Raw genomic sequence first — 11606 nt, 5'->3', positions numbered from 1 at the left:
CAAGAATTCAGCTCGTATTTCCTTTGCCAGGCGGAGTCCTGCTAATAAGGGTTCATACTCGGATTCATTATTGGTGGCCAAAAAACTGAACCTCAGGGTGCAGAGGATTTGTGACCTTCGGGGCTTATTAGCATAACCCCGGCTCCCGCTCCTTGTTCATTCGATGATCCGTCGACGTATAGTTCCCAGGACGGTCCTTTCAGGTTTTCCGGCTCCTCGTCAATTGGCCCAGTAAACTCGACAATGAAGTCTGCCAACGCTTGACCCTTTATCGCCATCCTTGGTTTGTACTTTATGTCGAACTGAGCGAGCTCAATAGACCATTTTAGTAAGCGGCCTGAGGTATCTGGTTTTTGGAGGATTTGTTTCAATGGGTATTTGGTCAGGACTTCGATCTCATGAGCTTGAAAATAGGGTCGCAGCTTCCTTGATGCCACTATTAGACAGTAAGCCAATTTTTCGATTGGTGCGTACCTTGTTCTCTCTGCATCGATTAGGCTTTTGGAGACGTAATAAATGGGGTGCTGCACCCCTTCTTCCCCCCGAACGAGGGCCGCGCTGAGAGCCTGTTGGGATACTTCTAAGTACAAGGTCAACCTCTCTCCCTCCTTAGGTTTGGCGAGCAGTGGGGCCGTCCCATGTACTCCTTTAGTTGTTGGAATGCGAACTCGCATTCTTCTGTCCATCTGAAGTCTTTCTCCTTTTTTAGAAGCTCGAAGAACGGGGCACACTTGTCAGTTGCCTTTGAAATGAAACGGCTCAGAGCCGCAACCTGACCATTGAGGCTTTGCACCTCCTTCTTTCTTATGGGCGACCTCATGTCGAGCAGAGCCTTAATTTTGTCTGGGTTGGCTTCAATGCCTCTGTTGTTTACCATAAACCCAAGAAATTTTCCAGAGGCTACACCGAAGGCGCACTTGAGCGAGTTGAGCTTCATCTGATATTTCCTAAGAACTCCAAACGTTTCTCTTAGATCAGAAACGTGGTCCGTCACTTGCTCGAATTTTACTAGCATGTCGTCAACGTATACTTCCATGGTTTTTTTCCGATCAGTGTTTCGAACATCGTATTGACCAGCCTCTGGTAGGTCGCGCCAGCATTCTTCAATCCAAAGGGCATGACCTTGTAACAATAGAGCCCCCGGTCGGTTATGAACGAGGTGTGCTCTTGGTCCGTGGGGTTCATGGGGATCTAGTTGTAGCCTGAATAGGCATCCATGAAACTGAGGAGGCGGTGACCAGCCGTTGCATCCACGAGCTGATCGATTATGGGGAGATGAAAGCTGTCTTTAGGACAGGCCTTGTTCAAGTCGGTGAAGTCGATGCAGGTCCTCCACTTCCCGTTTTTCTTTTTTACTAGGACTGGGTTGGCCACCCAGATCGGATAGTGGGCTTCTTTGATGAAATTATTTGCCAAGAGTTTGTCCACTTCTTCTTTAAGAGCGGTATAACGCTCCGGAGTCATTGGCCTCCTCTTCTGGCGCACTGGCCTGTAGCTTGGATCTACGTTGAGCCTGTGTGACATGACTTCTGGGGCGATTCCCACCATATCTTCGTGGTTCCATGCGAATACATCAAGGTTAGCTTTAAGGAAATCTGTAAGTTGGGATTTTACCTCGGGGGCTAGACTCTTGCCTAGCTTGAGGTGCCTTTCCTCGTCTGCCTCGCTGACTGAGATATTTTCGAGCTCTTCCATGGGACCGGTGGGCTTTTCGCAGTCGACCTCGCGTGGATCCAGGTCCTCCCATCGGCCGGTTGATCACGGGCCGACTTTTGCGATGATATTTACTTTCTTTCCCCTTTGCTCCCATTTTCAGGGCGTCCTCATAGCAACGTCTTGCGACGTGCTGCTCGCCTCGTACACACCCTACACCGTCGGGGCGGAATTTCACCGTAAGCGACCTGGTTGAAGTGACTAGATCCAGGTCGTTCATCGCCGGCCTTCCGAGTACGACGTTGTATGCTGAGGGGCAGTCAATTATTAGGAATTCTGCCAAAGTAGTGGCCCGGCGGTTCGCATCCCCGATGGTGAGGGGAAGGCTGATCCGACCGACGGGAATCACTGCGTCTCCCGTGAACCCATAGAGTGGCTCTGGGGACGAGCTCAACTGTTCCGGCCCAAACCCATCTGATCGAAGCATCCTCTGTACATTACATTTACCGAGCTGCCCGTGTCCACCATTATCCTTCGCACTTCGGAGTTGCCGACCTGGGCTCGTATAACGAGTGCGTTGTTGTGCTGCCAATGGACGTCTCTGGCGTCTTCTTCCGAGAAAAACATCTTCTCTGGGATTGGGTTACCCTTAGGCCGCTTCGCGGGAACCGGCTGTTCGCCCGATCTTGCTAGCAAGACATGGTTGGCCTCTTGTATGTATTTGTCGCGGGATTTGTGGGAGGATCCAGCGAGGTGGGGCCCGCCATGGATCGTGTAGATGGTTCGTACAACCGGTGATTGGTCATCATCGGTGGGAGGCTGCTGCTGTACCGGCGGCTGGCTTGGTTGATTAGTCGGCCGCACCACGTAATCTTTCAAGCGACCTCTTCTTATCAGATCTTCGATGGCGTCCCTTAGGGCCCAGCATTCCGAGGTGTTGTGACCTGCCTCGTTGTAGTATGCGCAAAATTTTTCTCTGTTTCGAAATTTGTTTGGGGTTCTTAACGGGTTGGGCTTCCCGAATTCCTCTTTGTTCCTTTCGATGGCGAAGATCCTTTCTTGGGGGTCTGACAGGGCACAGTAGCTGTCAAAGCGCTGTGATCTACGAGGTCGCTCATCTCCCTCTGCCTTCCGAGCTCGCTTGAACACTTCATTGCTCGAGCGCTCCCCCCGAGCTTCTCTTCCGGCGTCTCCGTTGTGCCTTCTCTTATTCTGGCTGGAGCCCCCAGCTTCTTCTTCCGACCCGACGGGTTTCTTCGTCCCGAAGGCGTCTTACCATCGGATTTCCTTGGAAGCTCGTTCATAGAATTCCCCCAGGTCTTTAACCGGGGTTCGGTAGATGCTCTCGTAGAGCTTTCCGTCTTTTCGGAGGCCGGCGGAGATCACCGTTAGGATACTTTCATCCGAGGGATCCTCGACGTTGCTCACCTCGCGCCTGAACCTGGCGATGTAATCCCTTAGTGGCTTGTTTGCTTTCTGGAATACGGTGGTGAGGTGGCAAGGTGGCGCGAGCTGCCTCCTTAGAGCCCTGTATTGGTTAAGGAACCTATGTTGGCACTCTTCCCAACTATTGATGCTACGAGGAGGAAGGCTCCTGAACCAAGCTCGGGGGATGTCTCCTAGGATTGCTGAGAAGGCGCGACATTTAGCCAGCGAGCTGGTTGTCTGTAGATCCATTTGCACGTTGTACGCATCCAGGTAATCATAGGGGTCGCTGTCCCCATTATATTGTGGCATGCTCGGGACCTTAAACCTCCGGGGCAGGGGTTCGAGCTCAATCTCTCTGGTGAACGGCGTCCTATCCCCACGGCCATTATTCTGGCTGCGGACTCTTTGTCGTTCTTCCAGCTGTCGCACCCTTTGATATAGCTCTTCCACAGTTGAGTCCGGTCCTACTGATTGCTGGGTTTGCGATCGCCTGCTTCTTTCTCGGACTGGGGAGCGGTGAATTGGGGACGTATAGTTATCCCCGATATCCTCTTCCGCGGGTGGCGGACCCTGTGAGGCGACGCCGGTGGGTCATGGACAGCCTATGCTTGAGCTTGGGCCAGAATTCTGACCGCGTCAGCGAGTTGCATTACCGTATTCTCCAATGCTTCTTGGCGCTGCTGCCAGTCCCGGATCGTCCCTGTCCCAGTGATTTGGACAGTAGGCTGGACAGGACCCGTGGTGGTATGCCGGGAGCGTCTCCGGCTGGCGGCGGCAAAGGAGTATCGGCTGTCGGGGCAACGGGTCCTCCATTTGGTGGTAAGTCTCGTGGTCGGTCGTGGTGATTTTCAGGTGGGTCGACCGCCGCCTCGGAACTTCTAGTATTCCTTCCTCTAACCATGGCTATTGATCAGAGCGGCCCCTTCCTCTTGCGCCAAAATGTCGACGTTCGATTTCGGCCGACCGTGATTCGTTTTGGGCCGCGGTGAGTCAATCCAAAAATACCGAGAAGGAAGGAAAACCTCCCCCCAAAATTCCAAGCGTGTACACCAGAATCTTTTACGTGGTTCGGCCAGAACGATGCCTAGTCCACGGCCGCCGTCTGATTATTCTCTCAGAGTGGCGGTATCTGATTATTCTTTTCGTCATTGCCCCTCATGGTCTCTTTGATTCCCATTTATATTGAGGGCTTTTACAATTTAGATAATATATAAAAATACAGTGATTGTGTAATGGGGGACAAACAGTTCTTATCGCCTTCAGTGGGATTCTCATTACGAGGGGCATGAGCTGTTACAGATAAAGTGATCGGACCCTACCTCTGACTTCTCAGCAGTTTTGCCACTCATGCGAGCTGGAGGTTTTAGGCCAGCGACCTGGATGGGCCAGCGATCTGGAGGATATTTCAGGAGCTCGTTAGTCGATTACTTGGAGCTCGTTGGGGGATTACCGGGAGCTCGCCATATGCTCGCTTTACGAGTTCCGGATCTTTGATGGAGGCTGGACTTTCCTTGACGAGGTCGTCCGGGCCTTCTTGGCCTTGGGTGATTGGGCCGGTCTATCGGACCGAGTCTGGCCCATGCGGGGTGATGCGAGAAATACATATAACAGGTACAATAATGAAATTATTTAAAAATTTAATTATAAAGACTTTATAATTTCATACGCACTTTCTAAGATGGAATAATTTAAATTTTAAACATATGATCAATTTTTTAAGTTCGTGGGGTCAATATAATAATAACTTTGTTATTTGAGCAAGATTACATTACAAGTTCATCTAAATTGTACAATAATATTAGCTGTTATTTATTTTTGATAGTTATAGAATTAATAATATTTTTTACACCTTATATAATTAATTTTAGTCGATTGTGTTCCCTTGTGCTTCGGATTGATTGGTCATCAACAACAGCATGGATAAGGAGAATAAATGGAAGATTCTACAATTTTTAGCTATAGGAGGCTAAAATCTTTATCTATATAAAAGTAAAATACTTGAAAAAAAAATCCTCTCAAAATTTGCATTAATAATTTACATTTAATACTTATTGTATTAATAATTTGTATTTGATATTTTGCATTAATAATTTAAAATTTTCAATTATTTTGAAATAATAAGTATTAATTACTGTAAAATTAATAATAAATTTTAAATACATGATTTTTCAATGCTGATCATAGGTAGGGTTGGTAATGATTCGGTTTGATTTCGATTTTTTCCAAAATAATAAGCAAACCAAACTTAAACTACTAAAATCAAAATAAATCTATTACCCATTAATTTTAAAAATTAAAACCATAACCGAATGGTTCGGTTTCGGTTTTAATCATGATTTTTTTAGTTTGATCCATACCAACAAACAAAGACAAACTCTTACAAATAGTATTCATAAAAAATTTTGATAACTCCTTAACAAATAAAGACAAACTCTTAGAGCAATTTTAAGGAATATACCATTTTCAGCGCTAACTTCAATTTAGTGCTGAAGAGCTCTCAAATGAATACACCATTTTGGTGTTGGGCACAATTTTCAATCATCAAATTTGATGTTGAGTGAATAGTATATACTATTAACCAACACTAAATTTTATTTTTTATTTTATTTCAATTTTACCTCTCTTTGTATAACTTCAAAATAGCATATTCCCTATCCTTGATCACTTTTATTATATTTGTATATTTTGATTAATAATTTAAAATATAAATTAAATTGTTATAAAAAATATATACCGATGTAAATATTTTATTAATATTTATAAAATGAGTATAATATTGAATATATTTTAAAATATTTAATATATTTTATAAATACCATGTTAATATTAAATAAACTATTTTTGTTTATCTATATGAAAGTTTTTTATTTTAATAATTAATTAATATAAAAAATTCTTAATGTAAAAACTCAATAATATAATAAAAAGGATTAAAATTTTCATTAACTTAAATTAAAAATACATGATGAAAATAGAAAAAAAGTTTAAATAAAAACAACAACAACATGACTTCAAAAAAAATGCTTTCTATTCTTATATTATACTAAATGAATAAATATTTATTTATAGAATATTCTTTAAATATTATCTTTTACACCAATTTAGTATTACACATTGGAGACAACACCAATTTGGTGTTTAAAATTTTGGTATAAAACACTGTTGGACACCAAATTAGCGCGAATTTGATGTCCAACGTTGGAGTTACTCTAATAAAGTTACCTTATTCTTACATAAACTTACAAATTAACTTCAAACTTCTTGGATATAATTATTTGATTCATAAAAATAAAATAATTTAATATTAGGTTTTATTTTTATTTATTAATTATTTTATAAATGTTAAATATTTTATATATTTGTAATGCATTAGTTAAAATACTTCTAAAAAAATGCATTAGTCAATATATATATATTATGTGTATATATAATATATTAAATAAATAAATATCTATTATCTATATGTATATTCGGTTCGGTTTAGTTACCACACATTCGGTTCAGATTTTGATTTGAATTTAGTAAAAACTATAACTAAACCATACCCATTAAAATAGTATTCGATTTTTTTCCAAACCAAACCATTACCCAGTCAAACGATTTTTAATCGCGTTAACCAATTCGATTTCGATTCGATTCCCCATGATTTTGGTTGCAATTGCTATCCCTAATCATGCGTTTTTCAATACATTATTATATGAATATTAAATATTTAATTAATTCATCAATCAATCAAAAATAAATACTATTTATGAAGAATATGAATTGACACTTAAAATATTAATTAAGTTATAGAAAATTATTTATTAAATAAAATCTTATTTTTATATAATATAATAATATATAATATATTTATCTTTATATATATAAAAGTAGGATAGTCTGAAAAAAAATTCCCCCAAAACTTGCATTAATAATTTGTATTTAGTACTTATTGTATTAATAATTTGTATTTAGTAATTTGCATTAATAATTTAAAGTTTCCAATTACTTTGAAATAATAATTACTAATTACTATAAAATTAATAATATATTTTAAATACATAAATTTTTCAATACTAATCACGAGTTTTCTAATATGTTATTATGTGAATATTAAATATTTAATTAATCCATCAATCAATCAAAAATAAATATTATTTATGAGGAATATGAATAGACGCATAAAATATTAATTAAGTCACATAAAATTGTCCATTAAATAAAATTTTATCTTTATATAATATAATAACATATCATATCTTTATATATATATAAGTTGGATAGTCTAAAAAATATATATTTCCCTCAAAACTTGCATTAATAATTTGCATTTAGTACTTATTGTATTAATAATTTAAAATTTTCAATTACTTTGGAATAATAAGTATTAATTACTGTAAAATTAATAATGAATTTTAAATACATTAGTTTTTTAATAGATAACTTGAACTATTAATTAAGTCATAGAAAATTGTTCATTTATTTAAAATCTTATATTTATATCTTTATTCTATATATATAATAATAAAATATGATAGTCAAGAAGAGTATTTGCCAAGTGTCAATCAATGATGAATTTTTTCTCTCAAAAACTTGCATTAAATCATAGATAGTTATTAATTTTACTTTAATAATTATATTATAGTTGATATGCCCAGCAAACTTGGAGAATCACAAGACCTAAAAAAGTCGCGAGATATGGACATGAAACCCAAAGGCCCAACAGGTTGTAGGAGATTAAGGAAACAAGCCGAATGAGCAAGAGGTCGAGCCGAGACCAAGTGGGGAGGACCTACTCGCTTATGTTGAGTGGGTACGACACTACTTTGGTTTTTTAGGCATAACTCTCTCATACAAGCTCCGATTGAGCTAATTTAAAGTCTTGTGGAAAAATAAAAGAATTATCTACAACTTTCATGTTTTGAGTTTTGAGAGATTCAAGCTGAATCAATGTGAAAGTCGGGAATGAAGTTGAGGTACGGGAACCACTCAAAATCAAACCAAGGAAAACGGCAAAAGAAGGCATGACCGAGTGGCCCCCCACTCGATCATGGTCGAGTGGGCTTGGGCCAATCTCTCATCTTTTTCCTCTCGAATGGGTCGCGAAATCATCTAAATGGGCCGCGAGATTCTCGCCCCGATTCTTGCATGTCTTATCTCTCTCGTCCGTTATAAATAGGAGACCATGCCTTCATCACAAGGTACGTACTCTTGAGTTATTGAAGTACCATTTCGCATTTTCTCTCGAGATTTGACTTAACCATCAGATAGTTTGCGCGGGGACCCCCACCCGCATCCTAACAGTGCTCTCGTTTTGTAGGCCACTCGTCACCTCAGATCACTCGGTTATCCAAGGCCACTCATCACCTTAGGTCACTCGGTTATCCAAGGCCACTCGTCACCTCAGGTCACTCGGTTATCCAAGGCCATTCGTCACCTTAGGTCACTCAATTATCTTGGGCCACCTGATCATCAGCCCTATCAGACCATCAACTCTGTTGGATTACCATATCTGCACATCTACCAGATCCACTTGCTCGTTAAGATTCTCATCAGTGAAAGCACGACTCCCAAGACTTTTTGCCCACAAGTAAAAATAGATTGTTGTATTTTGGCAACAACAATAGTCTTGAAAACGTGATATCTTAACAAATTCATAAAAAAATATTTAAAGTTGTCAAATGTTTGAATTTTTTAATGTTAATTAATATTTAAGGTATCACTTTTTTAATACTATGAAAGAAATCAAAATTTATATTTTTAAAGTTTTGTTATTATTGAAAAACTTATTCTTACTCACATTTAACAATTTTAATTTATATTTATAATATAATAAATAGAAAATAATGAATGTCGAGTGGATATATTATAAATTTTATAATATTTATTTATAAATAAATATAATATAATAAATAAATACATTTATAAGTATTTTACCAAGTGACCTATTTAATGTGTTAATTATTTTTTAGCATATTAAATGGTGGTACATTGAATTAAGAGTGATATCTATTAGTATATTGAATAGCGAAAAATTAATTAAACTTAAATTTTGATAAAAGACGGAGTATTAAAAGAAAACAAAATGTAATTATCAATTCTATTAGAATTATTTAAAATAATGAATTTAATATTTTATTTTTAAATAAAACTTTCTTGTGCATCGCACGGGTTTACCACTAGTTGACCATTAGCAATCCTCAAGTATATGTGATTTCATGTGCAATGTTAATTGGACCAAGAAGTGTGTGATTGTTCAAAAATTGAAAGTTGAGATGTGTGATTGTTTTAAAATTAAAATTTCAGAAACATGATAAGATTACTTTAAAATTGAAAAGCCCAACTGTTATAAGTACTGCTATGTATATGTCTCGCACTACTTCTGATGGGCTGGGTTTGACCTAGTAGGCTAACCCAATCGTCTGGACCCAAATAGGTCCAAGCTCATTAGAACAAGCTCATACGTCGCTAAAACCTGAGCTCGGATTGTGGAACCAAGCAAACTCCCAACAAAGTTTTTGACGAGCTCTCAGCGACATACCCAACAAGCTTCCAACAATATTTCTAGCTCGCTAGTCTAATCGTTTAGTTCGCCGGTTAAACTATTCAGCTGGTATAACAACATTACTGTTGAATAATCAGAGGTAGGGACTCACCTATTTTATCTAATGCAAACCAAATTCTTAGGTAATACGAAACCCACGCCCGCTTTTATGGACTTTATAAAAATATATTGTCTCCATGATGTCATTATTATACTTTTATGTTTTATATAATTGTAAACATCACTCACTATAAATAGGGGTCAAAAACATAATTGTAAATGGAAGAACAATAAGAATAACATACTGTTATTCTGTCATAATACTCAGAGGACAGTCATGGAGTAGGCATTATTCTTGCCGAACCACGTAAAATTCTTTTGTCTTTGCTTCTACTTTGTCCTTCCCCTTTGTATTTGGGTTTATTTTCTCATCGTGAGCCTACGAATCACAGTCGACTAGTTTTGAATGTCAACAAGTGTAAAGTTAGAAGCCTTTTTATACCTTTCACCTTCAAACTAAATTATATAAGAAAGAGAGAGATCTTAATAAAGATTCATGCTTGTATGAGTAGGGTTGGACAAATTATAAAAAAAAAATTAAAAGTAATTTGTGAAAAATTATTTTTAATTAGGTAAATATTATATTTTTTTTTATGAAGCATATAATTATAAAAAAACATGATTAAAAATTAAATACTAACACGTGAACATGTTACTCTTAACACATACTATATTAAAGATGGTCACCTAATATTAAATAATCAAGCAAAAATTTTAAATTACGATAAATATATTTCTATTTTCCCTCATTCAATATTATAAAATAAAATGATTCACATCACATCTATAAAGGAATCTATAAAGGAGTATTACAAACCACATAAAAATCAAATCCGACTATATTGCCTTAAATATATAAAGACAAAAACTCCTAAAATATATTGCATCCAAACTTGTCATTTCACTGTAACAATTGGTACTCTATATTCACGCATTCACATACTTGCTCGGTATATTGTTCATATCCTCATATATTACAATGATTATATTCATTTTTTTGACAAATTCTAATTTAAGTGTAATGAAACTTTCTCAAGTGCACTCCAATATAACTTTTTGTTGCTATTTTAAGTCTTTCACAAGACACTAACTCTTTAACCATTAAGCTAAGTAAGTCACTATTATTTCATGTCCGTAATTGTTTACATCTTCACCAAGCTCCCCGTTGTTTTTCAAAGAGATCGCGAATCCGCAACTTACTTCCTAATTAAACGCGAAAATTTCATCTATTGTTCACATATCTGAAGAACTAGACAACTGCATATTCATTGTGCCTCAGACTTAGAACAATCAAAAGGAAAAAATTAAAACAAAATGTTGAGATAGAAGAAACAAAGCCGAATCCTTCAATCTCTTCTAAGCAACTTCATGCTCCAGGCTATTGTATCATTAGGGATTCAAGAAACATAACTGAAATCGATTCTTTCATATAATTGCAGTAAGTTCATCCTCTCTGCAACACTGAAGAGCAGGCAGAGGGAGGGAAAGAGGAGTGAGGAAAAAGAAGCCCCTAAATCACAACAAACCAAAAAAGTATTTTAACAGCAATGGCAGCACTCACCCATTCACCAGGGCAAAGGGGCCGACCGATAATACTTTGCGAATTTCTCGCACTCGCCATCTTCTTCTCCCTTTGCTGCCACACACCTGAAGTTTACAATTCAAGGATTGTAGAAGAAAGGGAGAAAGTTCTAAAACAAGCTGATAGAGTGTCAAAAACTCTTTAGATTATCATATGAAGCCCAGTACTCAGGAGTGAATGCCATAGAAAGTGCCTGTGAAACTCAAATGTAACTTGTGAAACAATGTCTAGTTTGATTTGTTGTAGGAAAACAAAAATCAGCTGGGGGCAGTCTTCTGTTCAATCTGAAAAGGGCAACATAAACAAGTTCACTATCTGGTTAAGTAAAAGACCAAGAAACAATCCCAACAAAATTTT

Source organism: Diospyros lotus, chromosome 1 (genome assembly GCF_014633365.1).
Source record: "Diospyros lotus cultivar Yz01 chromosome 1, ASM1463336v1, whole genome shotgun sequence".
NCBI classification, from domain to species: Eukaryota; Viridiplantae; Streptophyta; class Magnoliopsida; order Ericales; family Ebenaceae; genus Diospyros; species Diospyros lotus.
Note: the sequence above shows the minus strand (reverse complement) of the source record.